At 35.8% G+C, this 22,827-nt stretch overlaps 1 long non-coding RNA gene across 1 annotated transcript in view; it reads right to left on the reverse strand.

Annotated features, from left to right (window-relative positions):
* Window positions 1-21,468, reverse strand: part of LOC145261139 (uncharacterized) — a 42,812-nt gene extending 21,344 nt beyond the window's left edge. Inside the window, exon 1 of the long non-coding RNA XR_013864417.1 lies at window positions 20,799-21,468. This is a non-coding gene — a long non-coding RNA (uncharacterized LOC145261139). The remainder of the gene's footprint in view (window positions 1-20,798) is intronic.
* Window positions 21,469-22,827: the final 1,359 nt, after the last annotated feature.

The raw sequence follows: 22,827 nt of genomic DNA on the forward strand, positions 1-22,827 counted from the left end.
ACTCATTCTCTCTATTGTTTTGTCTATCAACCCATCTCTTCCATAAAATTTTCCAACCCGACATTATAAGCTCTAAAGCAAAAAAAAAAAAAAAAGCTTAACCCCAGTTCCTTAATTTTTAATGTGGGTTCCTAATATCAAGTCTCCTTTCGTGGTACAATGATAAAGACCCTTTTTTGAAGGAGCTTGAGCTCCCCTCGTTTAAAAACCTTATGCCAATTTTAGGCATAATTTCAATCTTGCTATTATAAACATGATGACTTCAGAGCGTGTTATGAATCCAATTTTTATCCAACCTGGAACAGACAGATATTTATATAAACTTTAGAGGCAAAACTGTCTAAACGTAAAAGGCAATAATCTCAATGAACTCGTCACCTAAGCTTTTGAAATAACAATATCTCAGTCTCTTTATTTTTCATATTCATCTCTCTCTCTCTCTCTCTCTCTCTTTCTCTCTCTCTCTCTCTCTCTTTCTTCAGAGAGAGAGAGAGAGAGAGAGAGACATAAAGAGAGATGCATATTAAAAACAAAGAGACTGAGTGGTTTAGTCATTTTTTTTCTTGCTGACTGTTATTCTTATCTTCATAGTTGATGTTGTTCCACCATGTTTCGGCCAACTCATACTCTGGCCTTCTTAAGGTGGTTAACCGTAACGGGATAGAAATGTTGAGTCTTGTAACGGTATCCCCAGTAATTACTGCCTTCCATAGTTATTGTTATTGTTGTCTCGTCACATTTTGGCCAACTAATCCTCTGGACTGCTTTTTGGTGAAACAACAACAACAACTATGAAGCTGAGAATAACAGTCCGCAAAAAAAAAAAAAAATGAACACACCAATTATGAAGCCTCATCTCAAAAGATTAAAAAAAGTAAAAATAAAAAATGATATACAAATAGACTAAAATATTGCTATTTCACAAGCCTTGGCTGACGAGTTCATTGATAACCAGTTGGATTTTGGATGCTGTTAATTGTTAAAATAAAAAATATTTTTATAAAAATATGCAATATTCACTTTTTTTATACAAGCATTCAATTTCATCATTAATGACGATGAAAACCCTACCAATTATGGCACTGAGAACTCAACAAGAAGATCCAATATCAGACATTGGGACCTCATATCAACCCTTTGATATAAAGCACGTTATATCGTCTATGGATTACCGTTTATGAATCGGGCAGCTTGTTGTAATGTCCAGGACATAATAGCCATTATAGAAACATCCTCACTCTACAAACAAGCAAGTTACTCTCCTCAGCAAACGACCATGTTACACTTTTCCAATATTAGAGGTTTACATTCCAACCTTCCACCAGGAATTGAAATATACTTACAAGAGACAAAACCAGACATATTCTGTTCAGTTGAAAACTGGTATCGGTTAATCTGCTGCAAATGATTTCATGATTGAACGTTATTTAAATGTAACACCAAAACCTGATCCTCAAGGACATGAACTTTGTGCCTACATTTAGGACTGCCAGGAACAAATGCAAAAGTTATAAAAAGTGTGTCATGTCCGTTAAGTTTAGAGTAGCTGAGCAGAAGCTGGGTTTCCACGTTCAATGTAAACATATTCTTACCAAACTCATAAACTCCTATCAAATAATGGCCTTTGGGCTTTGATAAATGATGACTTGTTAGTAGAATAAATAAAAAACCCTGTTTATTATCATTATTATTATTAACACACTAGGAGTCTTCACACATAACATCATTAAAGATTTCTCTTTGAGAACTATCTGTCGTGTTCTCTGGAATCTGAGTGACGAAAAGTCTCTCCAGATTTCCAGTACTCGCCACTTCTTTTGATAACCATTGCAAATGAAATTACATTATCATTATTTACCATTGATTTCTCAGTGGCAGCGATCATTGAAATTTGGATGGCAATAAGACTCCCCAAGGTCCCAGTCCTCAACGCACTCATCCAGGGGAGGCTTGGTTAGTGCTTTCTCTCCTCGGTCATTCCATCCTCTTTAACCCTCCACGACTATTTAGTGTGATGCCAACACTTTTGAGTGGGGGGGGGGGTTAACTTAGAATTATACAGTTTCAGTTTTTTTTATTTCATGGCGTTTCTTTATTTTTCGCATTTGTAGAAGTTTCTATATGTCCGCCTAGCGCTTATAGCTCATGTTTTTGTCTCCATATTCAAGGGTTTTCCTTAGAAATTTCAGCCATCCCTCGGATTCCAATCTCTCCTATTTTTTTTCAAAGTTTTACAGTATTGTTCCTAATACTCCTAGTATTGTCAGTGTTATTTTGACTTCCTTCATGTCTGATTTATTAGGGCGATTCTCCTTAACCAATCAGCAGACACCATAAAAAACAACAAATTAGGAAGCAGAAAGACAGCTGCAGGCATCCACAACATGGAAGGAAACCAAAAGTAAACCAGGATGCCGAGAAGTACAAAAGAACCATCATAAGCACCAAAAGCACAGCATCCGTGTGAACTCTGTAAATGCCTGCCAGAGAGATAATGAAAGGATATTGGAAAAGTTCGAACAAATGTCTTTCAACACTATCCAGTGTTATGTAATCATAGGATACGGTTAAAGTTTTAATTGAACATTTAAAAGCCAAGCACATGCCGTCTGTATTGATCAATTTTTTGCTTTTTTTAAAATTTTGTTTTGTATCTGTTGTCAGCTAAGAAGTTTGCATATGAGAGAGTAACGAGGTCCAAAGAGAAAAAGGGAGTACTGAGATACGGACAGAAAGAAGATGTACGAGCTTGAGAGAACTGGGTTTGTAAAACCTAAGTAAAATGAAAACTGCCCCTTCCTTTACCAAGCCAGTAGTAAAGGCACACATCTGTTATGAAGCTTCTCCAGCCTGCTTAAACAGTCGAGATGAGTAAGATCGGAAGAAGATTTTTTTGTGTTTTGGGAGCTGACAGGCGAATCTGAAGGTTGTGTTTCTTATTTTATTTTTCTAAAACAAACAAATACACACACACACACACACACACACACACACACACACACTAAAATTTTTAAATTCATTTGCACGCGAATTACAGCATTCACCCACACTAAACTTGAGTCAAAAAGCAGGACGCTTGAGAAATTGCCGGCGTAGTTGAAAACACTTTTTTTCAACAAAACTATAAAGTTTTGATCAATCAGGGTTCGATTTAACAAAACTTATTTTTTTGGAAACCTCTAAAGAAATATAAAAGGCAAAAAGAACTTCTCTCATTAGGGAGAGACATGGACACCAGCAGAAAGACAAGTCGCAAGTTGAACGCTTGCTGAGCGAATTCAGTAGCTGAAATGACAGCTTTTCTCGCACGTCAAAGAATATTGCTTGACTTTCGTTCTCTCACTTCGCCACAACACGTAGTCGGACTCTTTCTCCCACGCTCTCAAGTTATCACCTTGTTCCCTTCCTTCTTTCATACACCTTTGCATGCACTAAAAAAGTAATTTATTTTCTTTTAATGAAAATAAACAAAAGTTTATTTTACATTATTTGGTAGTGTATTTCTTTTTATTTATTTATTTCGGGGGGGGGGGGACTTATGCAATCCCCCAACAAGATTCACGGTGGAGAAGAATAAGAAAAAAAAGACGAAAAAAAAGAAAAAGACACAAAATATGCACGAGTGACACTTAAAAATGCCAACTCAACCGCGAATGACAAAATAACAGATATCAGCGAATTCTAAGCTACTTCTTTGTTATGTTTCTTTTCCCCTCTACTCTTCCCATGTTGACCATGTTGACCAGTGACTCTCTGGCACAACGAACATTTTATTTATTTTGTGCTTAATACAGATGATGTTCCTTGTTCAATTCAATTAGTTAGAAAAAAATTCCCATTCCATCGATTTCCTTCGTTTTATTGTGTTATGTTCACTTTTTTTTGTCATTATTTCTTGACTTTTTCCTTTTTTTTTTCAGCTAGTATTAGTTTTATCCTTAATAAAAGCTAAAATTTCATTTCATTTTTGTCTTGTAATTTCCATGTGTTCCGCTACTGTGTGCATTCCACGGGCGCCCTGAGAAGATATATTCAATTCCTTTCCCTCTTTTTAAAAAAATGTTCATCTTTACTTTTTTTCATGTTATGTCCATTAGTCTCTTGCCATTCCCAGCATATTCCGAGGTGTAATACCAGAATCAAAGTGACCGTAGGACAGAGATCTCCACAAATCTTCTAATCAAACTTCCCACCCTCCCTGGCTTCCACTTTCTGAAAGCTAAAGTTAACAAAGGGACAGTAGGCAATGCACTTCCGTTGTGTACTCTCTGCAAGATGTTCCCACACATGAATGAGTCCAGCAGAACAAGTACTCCTCGGTGTAACAAAGGATGAACCGACAGTTTTAACAGCATATAATAGTTCTAATATTACGCAACACAGATCAATAAAACTACAACGTTCACAGAAACGAGAAAGGAGAATGCTTAAATTCTTTGTTGTGACACTATCATAGGTCTACCTTCTACTAGAGACCTTAAACTGGTAATCCTACATTGTGCAATTCAAGAAATCCCGATTTCAATAAAATCAGCATGGGAACTAGTTTGACAGTATCGATAATTTTGAGGGTGAATATCATTGTCCTGAAACTAAAAAATGCACCATACATACGAGGGATGAAACCCAGACTGAATTGGAGAATATGGTGGAACAAGGCATCATACGCAGAGTAACTTAGCCTACAGAATGGGTTCGCAGCTTGGTTTATGTGTGCAAAGGTAATGGTAAACTGATCCAAAAGATTTAAACTGGGCCATCATCATCACACAATTGAACAGAGAACCAAGGTCGTCCATAGTAAAGACTCCTTCCGGAAAAACACTTGGTCAAAATCGATAGAACCTTAGGGTAGACCCATCCGGACCACAGCAAGTTCTGAGGTACACCCAACTGAAATTCCTCAGTAGCCCACCAGAAGCTGTTCTCTCGGTGTAGAAATAAACGACGCACAAAAGCAAGTCACTTCATAAACACACACCTCGGGGCACCAGACACAAATACCTCCTATAACCATACAACAGATCAAACAAGATCTGGACGTATGTATAATCAGATCTCTTAAAAGGTTTGGAGATGGAGCAATGACAAATTGACTTTTTTGTTTTGTTTTACAGTTTACTAAAATTCTCTTTTTCTTCTCTTTCCATTTAGTCAATTGAAAGAATGGGGGGGGGTGCAATAGTATGTCATCATTAGCTCCCGTTAAATTACTCTAAAAAAAAAAGGGGGGGGGATACGAAAAAGAACCCTTGGCTTGGAGCGCACATTATCTATCTATATATCTAGAAAAGTGAGAATGTGTGTGTGTGTGTGAGAGGACACTTCTCAACCTATATACGCAACGAATTTTTGATCTACAGACTTGAAATTTGGTATAAAGGGTATTCAGACACGTGGAAAACTTTATAATCGGTTTTCATCCGGAAAAAAAAAAACAGGTTGCTAAGAGGTCAAAATTGAAAAAAATTGTTTGTGGAAGTCATCAGATTTTTATCTGTTTGTCAACTGTTTCACGACTGTGCATGCATGGTTGTGAAACATGATAGCTTCCTTATGTTAAGAAGAAGTAGGTTTGAAAATACTTTTTAAAGATCGTGGTAAGCTGGTTTAATGGTTATCATACTTGACTCACTATTGTTAGGTTTTGGTTTCGATCTAAGCTTGAATATATATTTTTTTTTCATTTACAAGAAGTGAACTGTTTCAAAAAAACAATACTCACATGTACATTTCTCAGTTTTTGTAGAAATTAAAAAATAAAATTTATGCGTATTTTAGAACCGGGCAACGCCGGGCGGCCTGCTAGTATATCTATAGAAGTGATAGTGTGTGTGGGGAGGGGGGTGAAACGATACCTCTCAACCTATATACTCAACGAATTTTGATTTAAAGATTTCAAATTTGGTATATAGGGTATTCAAACATGAAAAACATTTTAATCGGTTTTCATCCAGAAAAAGAGTGCTTTTAAGGGGATCAAAATGTAAAAATTGGTACTTGGGAGTCATTGGATTTTTATGTTTGTTAACCGTTTCATGTGCATGCGCAAATCATTCACATTATGTTAAGAGTAAGTAGGTTTTAAAACAATTTAAAGATCGTGTCAAGCTGGCATAATGCTTATCGTACTTGACTTACTATCTTTAGGTTTTGGTTTCCATCTTAGCTTGAATGTTTTTTGTTTTTTTTTACTTACAAGAGGCGAACTGTTTAGAAAAAAACAATACTTGCGTGCACATATCTCAGTTTTTTCTGTTTTTCTTTTTACTTCATTTTATTTTAAGCAATTTAAACTTTACATTTAATACCGGGAAACGCCGTATACATCTAGTATATCTATAAAAATGTGAATATGTGTGTGTGTGTGGGTGTGTGTGTGTGTGTGTGTGAACACTTCTCAACCTATATACTCAACAAATTTTTTATCTACAGACTTGAAATTTGATATATAAGGTATTCAAACGTGCGAAAAATTTTTTATTCGGTTTTAATTCAGAAAGAAAGGCTGCTAAGTGATAAAAATTGTTTCATGTGTCAAGCTGGCCTAATGGTTATCATACTTGACTCACTGTCTTTAGGTTTTGGTTTCTATCTTAGCTCTAGGGGGTGACATGAATGTGCACATAGGATGCGACAACAACAAGCATAAGTTCTCCTTCCATGACTCCACGAACCAAAAGCAACATACACTGCATGATTATCCGTTTTCAGAAAAGACACGGTAAGCTCTGAACCCATCAATATCCAAATGGAGTCAAGCCAAAACTGAACTATTTTTTTATGAATAAGAAATGGATCAATTGCTGTCATAACTGTAAAGCTTTCAGTAGTTTCTATGGTGTGTCCACTGATCATAGGATCGTAACCTCTAAGTTGAGGTTAAGTCTAAAGGCGAACAAAAGTAAAAGTTCATTTAGACAACCCTACAACTGGTCAACACTGTCACACAACAATCAGATCAAACAGGGATTCATAATTGAACTGTGAAATAGATTTGATACTTCACAAGCACAAGAGCAGAAACCAACTGCTAATTCCATCTATAAAATCTTTGATCACACCAAGAAGCAGTAAAGGTGTGTATACCTCTGATACTCAATTACAGCGAACAGTCTTATGGGAAAATTACAAGATAATAACAAAACGCGAAGAGCGGCATTGGATAAGCTGCGATCAGCAAAGCTAACTGACAAACTAAAAAGGCAGTTCTTCAGAACAGTGGTGGAGTCTATCCTTGTTTACGGTGCTACAACCTGGACACTCACCAAAAGATTGAAAAAAAAAAAAAAAAAGAAAAGCTAGACGACACGTACACCTGTATGCTACAAATAGTGTTAAATATATCTTGGCAAGATCATCTCACGAAGCAGCAACTTTATGGCAACCTACCTGCCATATATACAACCAGCAGAGAGTGACGTCTACGATTTGCAGATCACTGCCAGAGGAGCAAACAAGAGCTGGTGAGAAATGTATTACTGTGGTCTCCACAGCATAAACTCCTGAGCATAAGACGACCTAGATCCACATACATCCAGCAAATTGCATATGACGCCAACTGTGATCCTGAAGATTTGAGGCAGTTGATGGAAGACAAGGAAATCTAGAGAGAGAGAGAGAGAGAGAGAGAGAGAGAGAGAGAGAGAGAGAGAGAGAGAGAGTCATATTGGTCCCGGCATGGAGTCTGACCAGATAAATAGAAGGAGTCAAAATTGAAAAATTGGTACAGGGTGGGGTGATGGTGGGGTCATTGCATTTTTAGCTATTTTTTAACTGTTTCACTAATGCACATGAATGGTTTACACGACAGATTCGTTATGTTAAGAATAAGTAGGTTTGAAAACACTTTATAAAGATCGTGTCAATCTGGCCTAATAGTTGACTGTCTTTAGGTTTTGATCTCAGCCTGAATATTTATTTTTACTTACAAGAGGTGAACTCGTTAGAAAAACATAATACTTGCATGCACATATCTCAGTTTCTGTATGAATTAAAATACAATATGTTTGGGTATTTTACGACCGGGAAACGTCGAGTACATCTGCTAGATAAAACAATAAAAAAGAAAAGACACGTCGCTAATCGCTTTTATAACCGATGTCCCGGTATCCTGCTTTCGGTATTCTTCCTTTCTAAACAAAATAATACTTGACAATGACAACATAGGAACGTTTTTTTGTTTTTTTTTTTGTTTTTTTTTTTGTTTTTGTTTTTTGTTATTTTTGAGGCGTGGATAATGAAAACACGATTTTCGTCTCGCATTTTCATTATTTTTGGAAGCTGCATTAAAAAAAAGTATTACCAATTTATTTTAGGTCTCTTTTGACTGTACAAAAATTATGATGATATTTACTTGTATTAAAGTTACATCGTATTACATATGGGGGTAATTATGTGGTGCGCTTTGGAGGTACCTATAGTACGTTAATTAGTTTTTTGCTTAAAATGTTAATTATTATAGTTTTAAGAAAGCAGAAGCTAGTTATAAATTTATATTAGATATTTTAAAAAATAGGGTCATATATAGATATACGAAATGGAAAAAATCTGTGTAAAACGAGAATTATTGCATTATTTGTTTACTTACAGCCATTCTAGCAGAGCATGCTAAGCGAGATGAAGATTAGAAAATATGTGAGCTGGTGATGGATGAACGAAATCGTCGAAAACGTCACTAAATAAATATTAAACAATTGTAAAAATACAAAACGCATTGGTAAATTTATATTTGAATGTATTTAAAACTAGAAAAATCCTTGCGTCAGAGCGAATAAAATGAATTCCTCGAATGGGACAGTTTTGCACCACTTTTATGAAGATCTAATTCAAGATATAATGATAGTAAACCTTATGTCTAGAATCTTTATTACACTTTTAATCAAAATCTATTACATGATTTTGTTTCTAGAAAATGCCTAACGTTTCAGGGGTTTAAGAAGAAATTGACATTCAGGGAATCTTGGGTTATTGGTTCAAATTTAATGCAAATGAGAAATATTTGAATTTTCCATAATATGGCTCCTGTAAGCTTATAAAATACCACAAACAAACTAGAATTTCGAGACTGTACTAATTGATGCCTAATACCTATATATTAAAATTTCACAAAAAATTAAGGTATTTGAATTTTTACAAAGAGCTTCCACCCCGTTTGTACTCCCTTTGCATAAAACTAAAACTAAATATAGTCCATATTATCCACCCGTACATATAGCAACTGTGTTTCAAAATTCATAATGGTATTAATTAGTTTAGGAGTGAATCATATATATCCAAATATATAAACATAACTATATAGAGATTCTTTCACACACACACACACACACACACACACACACACACAGTACGCGTGCGTTATGAAAATATGGCAATTAAGCTTTTCATTTTCCACATTTTCATAACATGACTCAATTAAAAAAGCCAGCTCTATCCACGTACTGAGCACTGTTGGAATACTGAAAATAGATACATAAACTATTATATCTCCTTATAAAATTTTATGTGGATACATGTAATAATAATGTGTTCGTGTGTGTAATTTTAGTTTAATGAGTTTTTTTTTTCCAGACAAACGTAAGCTACTTGTTTGACTAGCTGTAAGAAAATCAAATTTTATGAGTAAGCAAAAAGGGACTACCTCGGGTCGCCATCTTGAAAAACTAGGGTAGATAAGTCCACAATAATTAAAACTTGCGAGATCGGCCTTGTAATACTAACGATATCACATTAATCATTCTAAATCGTTTAAAAATGATTTTTGTTACAAAAATAAAACTACTTGATCAATTTATGTGACTTTTGGAATATGGCAGTTTCGTTCCATGAGGATACGTACATTATAAAGACTTCTCTGTATTCGTTTCTTTTTTTTTTTAATTAGGTTGAATTTTGAATAAGAACCAATTATTTTTAGTGCGTAATAATTTATACCGCTCCGAAACCTTCTATATTGAACTTAAAGCGTTGTTTACAAGCGTTTAAGACAAGAAACAGTCCACTGATGGCGGCCAACAGCCATTAATTTGGAATAGGGGGGGGGACAAAGAAAATTCGGTACTTATGTATTTTTGGTACCGCGCTGAAATAATAACGTTATTATTTCGAAAGCCATTCCTAACATGGGGAGGGGACGGTGTTTTGTAACTATTCTGTGCTTAAACCTAATAATTAAAAAAAAAAAAAAATAAAAATAGATATCGTGAAACGAATTTAACATGTAAAAACTATTTAAAAATAACACGGTACCAAAATACATAAGCACCGAGAATTCAATATCACCAAAAATATAATACCAGAAAAGTGCAATAAATTTTAATTATAAAATTTTTCATGAAAAAAAAAAAAAAAAAAAAAAAAAAAAATTGGGCGACTTTTTTTTATGACCGTTAATATTATTTGGACTATTCAGACTACTGTTCTCATCTTGACTGTTATTCGCACAAACGTTTCAGCCGATGTAATCTCCGTCTTTCAGACATATTTTGTGGAACTCGAGAATCTTTCCGTCGAACTCTTGAATTGTCGAATTTAGAACGGGACCCTTTGTTTTTATTAATCTACGAGGTGTAGCATGCTCTCATTACAGCAGCCTTGGCCGGGTAAAGGTCTTAAGTAATTCACAATCACATTCTTAGTACCGCCCATAGTGAGGATTGAACCTTCAACCCCCAAAAGAGTGGCATTAATCATTTACAACAAAATTTACCTAATTATTCGTTACGTCACTTGAGGACCAGGTGAAATAGTTTCATTTGATCATAACTTTAGTAATATAGAGATTTTATTATACTAAGGTCGGATTAATCCATGTTTGTTTTCCCAAAGCATGTTTGTAATCTAGAGTTTAACAACACATAGCACAAGTTAAAAGTTCATTAGTTTTAGAATTGAGTTATATTTATAAAAACTTCCACTTTAATTGTTATAATAAACCACAACTTATAATTAACTCACCAAGTGACTCATTATTTACAAAGATTTTATCTATCATTTTTACCCTCACTAACTGCATGTAATTATGTATGATTTATACTTAAAAAGGTTGTAGCAAACACAAACCTCATTCTCTCTCTCTCTCTCTATATAAAAATATATATATATATATATATATATATATATATATATATGCGTATATATATTTGTTGAAAAAAATTTGCCTACCAAACTCCTGTCATGTAAGACATGAAACTTAATATATAGGGTATTCAAACTCATGCGAAACTTTATATTTGGGTTTTATCGGGGGAAATTGGTGCAAAAGTGTGAAAATTAAAAAAATTTGCTAGGTGATGGTCGAACGACGGCATTACGAATATTCATGTGTAACGTAATAGCTATTGATTCATGTTTTAATTTATTGCCTTGCAGTAAATATGTCTTCATAGCTCAGGCATTAACGTCAAAGGAATAAGTAAACCCTAAGCTAAACGTTTTGGTTTCGATTCTCGCACGAGTAACTTTTTTTCCTTTTAACGTTTTAAATCATTAAATTGGGTCCAATATAATATAAGGATAAATACGAAATCTGCATTAATCAAAATATATTTATTTTTATTTTTTTTCATTTCATTTTCACCCCAAACAAGGCACATAACCACTTTGATGTAGGGGGCAACTATCAGGGACCTAAGCTACAGGGGTACTATGTAGGGAGTTGGGCAGCAAGATGTCTGTTCACATCACACTTAAACTTCTGCATGTCAGTACAGTTGGGGAAGCAGGGACCCAGAAGGAAATTCTAAAGTCTAGCAGTTCTGGGGAAGAAACTACTGGAGTAGAAAGCTCTCTTACATATAGGGATCTTTACTGTGTAGGGGTGGGATTTAGCTGCTTGTCGGGTTTGCCGAGGTATTTACGTCGAGGGGGTACAAGTGCTTGCAATTCGTCGGAGCATTCACCATTAAAATACTTATAGAACAGGCAGAGGGATGCAACATTTCGTCGATGGGACAGAGGCTGAAGCTTAGATGACAGTTCACGACCTATTAGGTTATCAACCCTCTTTTAAACCTTGTCTAGAAGCGAGAGACTAGTAGCAGATGCACCAGCCCAAATATGACAACTCCATACATGGGCGAATGGTGGCCTTATAGAGGTACAGTATACATTCAGGCTTTAGTAGCTTTCTAGCACGGTAGAGAGAGCCTACCTTCTTCGCAGCGGTCCTGGCAATGCGCTCGATGTAATTGTTCCAACTCATATTTCCTGTGAACGTTAGGCCGAGGAGCTAAAAAGAAGTACTTTCAGATAATGAGTCTTTGGCCATTGCTATTGGTGGTAGAGACAGTTACTTGTAATTATTGAAGGAAACAAGTTTACTCTTGGCAGCATTGAATATGACCATCCAATTTTTTACCCATTCTACTACAGATTGGAGGTCATCCTTTCTTGTTTCTGCCATTTATGTGTTCCTTTGTTTTCTCATCGTGTCTGTTATAAAGCATGGTGTCATCAGCATATATACCCATTTCAGAAACAATTTTGTCAGGGAGGTCATTTATGAATATTAGGAATAATAAAGGTCCAAGGATAGACCCCTGAGATACTCCTGCATTTATATCATATTGTTTAGATGTATGACTGTCGAGGACAACCTGGATTTTTCTCTTATCTAAGAAGGATTTAATTATGTTAAGTATTCGTCCAGTGATACCGTATGATCTGATTTTCATGAGAAGACCTTCATGCCATACCCTGTCAAAAGCCGTAGATATATCTAGAGCTACCGCTCTACCTTCCCTTGCTTTGTTTAAATGTATTATACGAGCAGGCAATGCCGGGCAGCCTGCTAGTGTGTGTGTGTGTATATATATATATATACATATATATATATATATATATATATATTAGCAGAAGTAGTTGTCGTTGACTGGGTTCAACAAAAGCCTCCATAAAATGGATTCTGATTTATATAACAATATAAATAACTTAAATTCTTTTAAAATAATATTTATTTTCTGCATACATTTTGTATCTAATATTCCCTTTCATCTTATAGATGTACAGGACGACAGACATAGACGTTGAGTTTTATATAATCGTCCTACACATGTACAGATAGGCCTTGCATTGCTCGAATCAACGTTGTGGGGTGGGAGGTAATTACTCAAATGAAGATGAGTGGAAATTTTTATTGACACTAATTAGGGTTCCCCCTTATAAGTGACCCCTATAGGGCCCCACCATGGTGGGAGTGAGCAATGTAACCGTACCCCCTTCCTGTTGGTGGCAAGTTCGGTAGCTCTATGTCAAACAGTATGAGCGCACACAGGGTTCCCAATTATAAGTGACACCATGAGAGCCACACTTTTTCATACCCATTTCGGATCTTTGATACCTCTTCTATTATTGCATGTGGTCAGTTTAGTATAATAATAAACCACATAGGAGCCTATTCGTGTACAGTTAAACAGACACACGCACACACAGATGTTGAGCTTTAGATATAAACAATCTATAAGACTGGAATATTTGAATATTTCCTATTTACCTGCTAACACGCGAGAACAGATTTAGATACAAGGTCGGTTTTAATGTTGGAAAAATCCAATTCTCCAATAATAAAAAAAAAAAAAAAAAAAAAGAGGTTACTCTAGCTTGAGGCAAAAATAAAAATTGCGGTTATCTTCAAGCTACGTCCTCTGAGGTTGACAAATTTTTGCTCGGAGCTGTCATTTGCAAAATGGAATGAGTTTATTCTATTTTGTTTTTTCAAATTGTTTTTTTTTTTTTTAATAAACAAAGGAACAGAAAAATTAATAATATACTTTTTTTGTTCGTTTGCCTTTTAAAAACACACACAATTTGAAAATAAAAAAAACAAAAAACAAAAAACTCGTTCTATTTTGCAGATATCAGCTCCAGCAAAACCTTTTGTAAACATCGGGGGGGGGGGGCGTAGATTGATGTCTCCGTTCAGTCTCTAGAGAGAATAGACACCCTCTGTAATGGTAGCCAGTGTTAGTAATTGTGAAGCAAGGGTTGCACAATATCCAACCACACCTCCCTTGAATCGGTACTGTTTGAGTGCTAGATGACTGGAAACAATACCGAGAAAGGCTGAGAGCACATACAGCAGCTCGAATTCCCAAATGGTCACCCATTTTAGTACTAACCAAGCTGAACGTTGCTCAACTTCAATGATCTAACAGGAACCGGTGTGTTAACATGATTATGGCGTATGTATAAGCAGGAGTAGCTTGAAAATAACCCAAATTGCCTGTCTCAGGACTTTTTCACTGACCGAGGACAGAACAGATGTGTAGTATCAGAACAGATGCCACACTTTGCCGCTTGCCAATTAGAATAGTTCATTCTAGACAATAGGAAATATAATCACAAATATTAATACTACTTAACTCTTAACTGAAAAAAAAAGAATGAAGAGGAAAATATTGATTTTGTTCTTTTTAAAAAATTGAAAACTTCCCCCCCCCCCCACAATTCAAACAATCTAACTTAAACTCAATGGATGAACCAACGGAACACAATTTTTTTTTTTTTTTTCAAACATTTTTTAATTAGTCCTTTTTTTTCTTCTTTTCTCGGACCGCTTGTTTTTAGGATTCCCTTTCTGTACTCTCTTTTCCCGACTGTACTAATCTGCAGAACTTTAATTCTAATATACAGGGTGACCCCCCCCCCCAAAAAAAAAAACACAGAGGACATTCAATTGCTTTTTCTGAGCATTTTACAGTCAACGGAGAAAAATGGCCAAAGACCCTAGTGTTTTGATCTGATGTTTTGAATATAATAAACTAGTTATGACCAAAGTTTCATTTCATTCGGACAAAACACAACGAAACAGGGCCTAATTAGAGTTGGGGCCCTTTTTTTTGGGGGGGTCACCCTGTATGAACGGCTATATGTCTGTTTGTCTTTCTCCATATTTTCAAACTATCTCCTCCGAAACTAAAAGTCGCAGAGCAGCGCAGAGCCTCAAATGATTGATTTTTTTACGGACCATTTTTTTTCTATGAGTCTTTCGCCGGTTAAAGTTGTTTTTAAGGGTTCAAAAATGGGTAAAAATTGAAAAGATCATTATACATTTTGTACATCTTAATTTATTTGTAATTTTTAATGAGTTCATATGCGTGTTACGTTGGTACAGTGGTAACGTTACCAGCTTTGAATCCTACACTTTCGGTTTCGATTCTAGCTGATGGCATGTTAATGCTTTTTTACTTTTAAAAATCAATATAATATATACGAAATCTGGACAAATTAAAATATCATATTTAAGCGTATTTTACGCCCGGGCAAAGCCGCCCCCATTAGTATAATGTAAACAAGCATCTTACTGTCAAATTTCCCACCCAGGTTGCCTCCCCCTCCTATAAATCTGCTGACCCCTACCAGAGTAGTCCCTTTGCGCTTAATGACAATATGCTTAATTTTAGAGAGGGTGGGTGACAAAATTTATATATATTAAAAAAAAAAATGCAAAAGATTAGACACAATGTCACGTGAGGATCTGAAAAGACAGTGCACTAGGTGAATCACACTTTGATCTACAAAAAACATATCAGAGCAGCTCCATCGACTTTCCTAGGTAGGGACGCCTCAGGCAATAGCAATAAAATAATTTCTCAGAGAAGGTAAAGCCTGGGAGAATAGGCCGACTAGGACTTAACAGAACCATTCGCAGCTCGGCAGCAACAAAGCCACTGCAAAAGTCCTTCGCACGGCGGAATGGTGTGACACAAGGGTCGGAAAGTAGGATTAGAAAAGCCAGAGCCCTAGAGGAGGAGGAGGGCATCTCCGTCAGCATACCATCGGTAAGTGCGCTTCAAACGATTAACAATAAACTAACCCTCTTGAATAGGGTTCGTTTATTACTCTTTGAGAAGAGGGCCCCTTAAAGAGAGAAGGTAAAGGGCGGACCTCCTAGAACTGCACAGGAGTAAGCACATACCGAAGTCTACAGGAAAAAGGTTATTTCAAAAGTTGTTTAGACTGTGTTGGCTTTTTTGGGGGCCGAATAAAAAAAAAAAAGGGTTAACCTTGTAAAATAAGTTACATAACTTTTACATTATTTGTTCAGTAAACAATGTTTACTCTAATAAATAAATAAATAAATAAGCATGCTTCATTGCTTAGCTGCGAACTGATGGAGGCTGTTATCTATATTTCCTAAACGTCCATAAAACATTTAATTTGATGAGGAAAAATTATATTTGGATTTGTTTTGATTCCCTACTTTTTTGTTTTTCGTATTTGTGCACTCATGTTATGATGCTGAAATAATGTTATTTTGTATGGCGAATTTCCTTCCGCTGGGGCTCGGAACGTTTATAAGCGACTGCTTTTTTTTCCTCTCTCTCCCAAAAGACAACGGAATTACACTCCAAAGTCCACGTTTAAAACAACCACCTTTTAATACATACAAGTCGACCGAATCGTATTAAGCTTTTTTTTTTTTTTTTTTTTTTTTTTTTTTTTTTTTTAAAAAAAACGACTTTTTTTCCAAAACAAATTCCACTCGGGCACTTGTACAGTTTAATCAAGATATTAAAAAAATTAAAATATCGAAAAAAGTTTAAATTGTACGAATCCGTTATGGAATGAAGTTCTAAAAAAAAAAAAAAATGTCACTTAATTTCATCAAGTAGTTTTTGTTTTACAGCAAAAAAACAAAACAATTTGTTATGATACCGAGCAAAAGGTTCGACTTTTAGAAAGAAAAGCTAGTATTAAAGATGGAGAGGGAGTGTCGGCGCTTTAACTGGAGTTATCTCCCCGTGACGTTTCTAAACTCCAAACAAAAATTAAGAAAAAGTCCAAGATGTCTGCCTTCAAAGCGCTCTCATAAAAAACGTGTTTTTCCGCTGTAAAAAAAAAAAAAAAAAAAAAAAAAAATCTACTCGATCAAATTTTTTTTTTCGGAGATCTTCAGTTCAAAACGGATACGTACAATATAACCTTTTTCGATATTTTCATTTTTTTATGTCTTGACTAAACTGTACAAGTACCTCACCTCGAATTGTCCCTTCATAAAAGAACTCTTATTTAAAAGCGACAATTTTTTCCCAACACAACAGGATTTCATTTTAAACTCTGCATTGAACACGACTTGCAGGTGCACATAAAAAAAGTATCCCAAAAGTCCGAGTTTCGAACGCGTGTTTAACTTTGCGTTTAGGCTCCGCCAAAATCAAATAACGAATATTGAAAATGTCGGCGGAAACTAAACGGAAAGAGGGGAAAGTTACAAATCACAAAAACTAAAAGGAAAAATCTGATGCATCTAAAAAGACAAAATGCACGTCTTCAAAACTGACAAAGTTCTTGGGAATTACAAAATTAAGGATACAAACATTGGCTTCCTTTGAAAGCAAAAAAACATGGATTCCCGCGGTCGGATGTCACTTGCAGCCAATTTTCAACCAAGAACTGATCTGGAAGATTTGAATTCTAATAAAAAGAAACCAAAACTAATCAAACCTGTGAAAGTGATCTCTGCTACACAAGAGAACATGCCAAACTCTGCAAAACTTGTTTCAATTTTCAAATTCCGTGATGTTCCCAGCAAGACAGATTCTAATCTTACAAGGCGCAAAACTTTGAACCCTAATTTCAAAAGGAGGTTACCAAAAGATACTCCTGCCACTAAGAAGGATCCAGTCACGGACTCAGCGATTTCTAAATCTCCAATCAAAAAAGAAATTACATTAACAAGAATTTTAACTCCTTCTGTAATGTCAACCGACTTTGGAACACCAAACACTGTAAAAATCAGAAACAAAAAGAAAGTCTTGCATGACTCTTGTCAGAATGGAGAAAATATGCAGAAAGCTAAACGATGTTCTGTGAAATTTCTAACTCCTGAACACACAAGTAAACCATATTCTCACAGTAAATGCAAAAGTCTTGATAAAAGGGACAAAATGAATGAGTGGTTGCGAAAAAGAGGCAAAGCTCCAGTAACCAACCGGCACAGTTCATGTTTTTGTAAGAAGGTTGATCAGCAGGATTGTCCACATGGTAAAAGGACATTTACCGAAGAAGAAATAATGATGCAGGTGAACCAACAATCTCTTCTTTCTTCTCATATAAATCACACAACCATGTTCTATAATTACACTGATTGGATCAGGTTTCGTTTCGACATCAAATCATACACGTGCACGAAGTATACCCAAGTATTCTTTATCAATGTTCATGTATTCATAATAAATGGGCAAAACTATAAAAGTGAATCTTGCAATATTATAGATGAAAAGTGAATGTTTTATTCTGCACCTAAACGTAATGAAGATATGGCAAATTTCCTTCTGCTGGGGCTCGAAACAGGGGGAAAGTTGCAACAGGTTGCCCTGTTGCGACCTCTAAGACCTGGAAGCACTAATGTGCGTCCAACCTCTCTCACTGCCGGAATGCCAATGCAAAAAAAAAAAAAAAAATCACGCTGCCCTATGCGGTATTCAGCCGCTTTAAATAGGAAGCAAGGGGTGTATTTTTTTTTTTTTTTTTTTTGCTTCCCCGCTGAGCAAATTAGGCACAAGGCCGTTTTTTAATGGGGAGGGGGGAAGGGAAAAGGGGACCAGCTTCTGAGAGGTGGGAAATGGGAGCTGGATAGTGAGAGTCATTTGGTATATAGGGTTGCCCCTACAGGTACCAAAAGATTGCCACAAGGACAATAGTCTTTGATTGCAGCATCTGCCGGAACAGATGGTATTTATTTGCTCCCCCACCGAGCAAATTAGGCACAAGGCCGATTTTTAATGTGAGGAGTGAAGGGAGGGGGAAGGGAAAATGGGGACCAGCTCCCGAGAGGTGGGAAATGGGAGCTGGTTAAAGGTCAGGCATGTGGGGTTGCCCCCACATCTGGTCTTTGCTAGTCATAGCTAGTCATAGCTTGCAGTATCTGCCGGAACAGATGGTATTTATTTGCTCCCCCACTGAGCAAATTAGGCACAAGGCCGTTTTTAATGTGAGGTAAAAACCAGCTCCCCTAAAAGGGGTCACTCTGGTTACCAAAAATAATAATTGTCCCAGTATAGAGGGTTTCCCCTCCATTGACTGGTACAAATTATCTTAAGTGCAGCATCTGCCGGAACAGATACTACACTTTGATCTTAGCCCGAGGCCACAAAGGTCCCCCCGAAAGGGGGGAGGGTAACGGGAACTCACGTTCACATGTGAATCACGCATGCCTAAGAATTAAAAGATGGTACCGCGACGCCTAGAGAGGCCGACGCTTATCATAATTTCTCACATTTGAAAGCCATGCTTAACATGGGGAAGGGAAGGTATTTTGTAAATTTTCTGTACTTCCATCTAATAATTTAATAAAACATATATTGTGAAACTTGAATTTAACTTGAAAATACTATTTTTAAAAAAAATAGCACGGTAACATAAGTGCATAAGCACGTTGTTTATTAAAAAAGAACTAATGACAAGAAACTTTTCAATTTCAGTGCTCCTGCAGTTTACGGACCGTTAATAAAATAGTGGTGCACTCGTGCACTTATTGATCCGCACTATTTTTTTTAAATAGTATTTTCAAGTTTAATTAAATTAATGATATGTTTTCATCAAATTGTAAGGTTAAAATACAGAATGGGTACAAAACACCCTCCTCTCCCCGTGTTAAGAATGGCTTTCTAAATAGCGTTATTATTTTGGCACGGTCCGTAAATTGCAGGTGTACGATCATTTCTCATAATACACAAATGTGTATTTTCATAGAATTACTCCGGCCTCCAAACCAGGCTCAAAAACATATATATATATATATATATATATATTATATATGGTGCTAGTGCAGAGAGTGGATCCGCGCTATTTCTTTTAATCGTATTTCCAAGTTTAATTAAAGTTTTATTATATGTTTTTTTTTTATTCAATTGTAAAGTTGAAGTGTAGAATAGATACAAAACACCCTCCCCTCCACATGTTAAGAATGGCTTTTTAAATAATAACGTTATTATTTACGTCCGAATCACTCTCTGCACTAGCACCATATTTACTTTCGGTTAGGGTTATGGGGAAAAAAAAAAATAAATAGAAATAGCTTGGAGCACGACACCCGCAAAGCTTTGCAGATGTCGTGTCGTGTGCTTGGAAACGGAAATAATTGCATAAAACCTTAAAAATATAATAAACGAATAATTATTTAAAAAAAAAAAAAAAAGTATCGTTTTTGTTTAGTGGATATATTTACTGAAACGGGTCATTAGTAATGAATGATCACTCGCTGGCAAAATGCAGGTGGCGTTTCCCGATATCTGAGTGACAGAAAGTCTCTCCATATTTTCAGCAGTCCAGCCAGCTCCAGCCCAGCACGCTTCGCAGCTTATTTTATGTTCTCGCACCAGCCGTTTATCATTTTGCTTTTGCTTATAACAACCCGCTCTGGAATTTGAATCCTTCTCAGGATTCCAGTACTTTCAGCTAATGCTGGTGCCATTGCGCCATTATTTGTTTATTGTACACAAGAACACGCTGAGCTTTGAGGATTAGAAATTAAATAAATAAACAGAACGACTCTAGCTCGAGCTAGTGACGACTATTGGAGATTTCCGAAATGTCAGTAAAATTCTAAATATTAAAAAAATAAATAAATTTAGATTTAAAGTTTAAATGAATATATATATATATATATATATATATATATATATTAGATGTTGTTTTGCGACATGTGATCGCTTAAAAAGCGAAACCCCCATTTTGTGACCAGCCTGCGATGGATGAGACGACACCAAACGAATGTTATTTTTAACAGAAAACAAAAACAATGTTTTTTTTTTTGTTGTTTTTTTTTTTTTTTTTGTAAAAGAAACACGACTTACCTGGTAAAAAGGAAACTTCCTCCACCTCGTTATCAGACATGATGTTCCAATTTTTACGACAGGAAACACAATCAAAGAAACGAATGCTACGATATTATTTATTTTGGGGAAGAAAAAAAAAAAATAGGGTCTTCGGTTTGTTGTATGTGGCAGACGACAGCGGCTGCCAGAAACCAAAACACTGGGATTTTTTAAATTTTTTTATGTGTGTGTGTGTGTGTGTGTGTGTGTCGAAAAATACTCTTTAAGGTTGAAAATATTTTTTTAATTCAATGAAAAAGATAAGTTTTTTTTCTTTTTTTTACAGAAGAAATTGAGACTTTAAAAAAAATGACATTTTTTTCATCTTTTTTTCCTTTTTTTTTTTTTTTTCGGTAGAAGAATGAATGAATGAATGAAGTCGTAGCGCTAAGTGGTTGGTTCCACTTGCAGAGTTATTTGCTCCTCTCTGTTGTTGACGGTGAAACCAACACAAAAGGCCGACAATAGTATTATCAATAATACTGATAAATAATAAGTTAGTGATAATAATGGTGACGATTTTTCCGATATACACGCATAACAGATCACCCAGCTCGATGCACTACTGCACAGCAAGATTTGCTCCGGTGCTTTCTCTACTGCAGCATCTTTTTCCGTTAATTCGGAATACTGTTATAGTAGCAGTAGTAGTACGGCCAATATATGACAGTAGCAATATCAGATGAATAAGTAGTAGTATCAGTGCCGGCTTGTCCGTAGGTTATGTGGGATTGCAGAAACCCCTATTAATTGACCGAACAAAAACTCACCAACAGAAGAAAACAAAGGTGTGTGTGGGGGGGGGGTAAAAGACATAAACAGCGACTTTAAAAGCTTGCCGTAATTTAAATGAGAGAGAGAGAGAGAGAGAGAGAGAGAGTGTATGTGTTTATCGTATTTCTAAGAGAAGGGGAGAGATTAAGTGGTTACCGGTGCGGATTTACGACGGTATGCTGTGTTCGAATCTGGTCGGAGATCTATATTCCACAACTGATTGATCATTTCGCCAAATAAGTTTGACAAAACAAAATTAGGCACAAGGCTAATCAAAAAATTGGGGAGGGGGGATCTATGGTCATCGTTGTCACTGTCCCTTTGATTGTCTACGCTAATCAGAATTTAACCCATTCTAAGAATGGGCCATTCTTATAATGGACTTTCCCTGTAGATTGCCGTATATTGTTAGTCCCGTACAAGATCCCGCTCCAAAGTTTGCCTTCTCTCTTTGAATAAAAATTAGTTCATTACTAATCGCTTGAGGCGCTCTTACCGGGAGATGCCGACAGGGCTGCCCATGCATTTTTTGCAGGCTAGTGCTCTCACTGCTCTTCCTCGGGGGCACTGGCTTTTTAATCCCACTTTCTTGACCCCTTTCATCTTCCTGCGAAGAGAGGGGAATAAATACATTATATTGGCAACGATCACGTGATTTTTCCAAAAAAGTATCGGGGAAACCGATGCCAATAACTAAATGAATCCGGCTAAATTTTTTTTTTAAAGCTTAAACATGCTTACGCATACGGAAAGAAGAACTAATGAGAACTTCTTGATGTCTTTGCACCCAGTCCCTAAAGTCACATCACCCCCTTTTGTTATTATTTATTGGATTCTATAAAATTCAACGACTCCGTGTGTCAGAAATTTCGTGAAAAATAGTGAATAATTCCACCCCGCCTTTCCAAGCTTATAACTCCTCGAACAATGTAATCCAAGCCCTAATTTTTTATTTCAATTAAAGGAGCAAGGACCAAGGTTTCATTAAAATAAAAAACAAACAACGTGTTTTTTTTTTGTTTTTTTTTAAAGGTTTTAAACTTCGGACTTTACAGGTAAATTTCTAAATAACACTACTTTTTTTGTTTTAAATTTGAATATATTATTTATTGACCTTTTCTCTTCAATTTGTGACATATAACACTTTGGTGAGTAAATTAATTATTTACTTTTTAATAGACATTTGAAAATGGGGGGGGCGTGAATTAAAAAAAAAGTTTGTCTAAAATATTAT

The sequence above is a fragment of the Euprymna scolopes genome, chromosome 37, assembly GCF_053919585.1.
Source record: "Euprymna scolopes isolate OS-2025 chromosome 37, ASM5391958v1, whole genome shotgun sequence".
NCBI lineage: Eukaryota > Metazoa > Mollusca > Cephalopoda > Sepiida > Sepiolidae > Euprymna > Euprymna scolopes.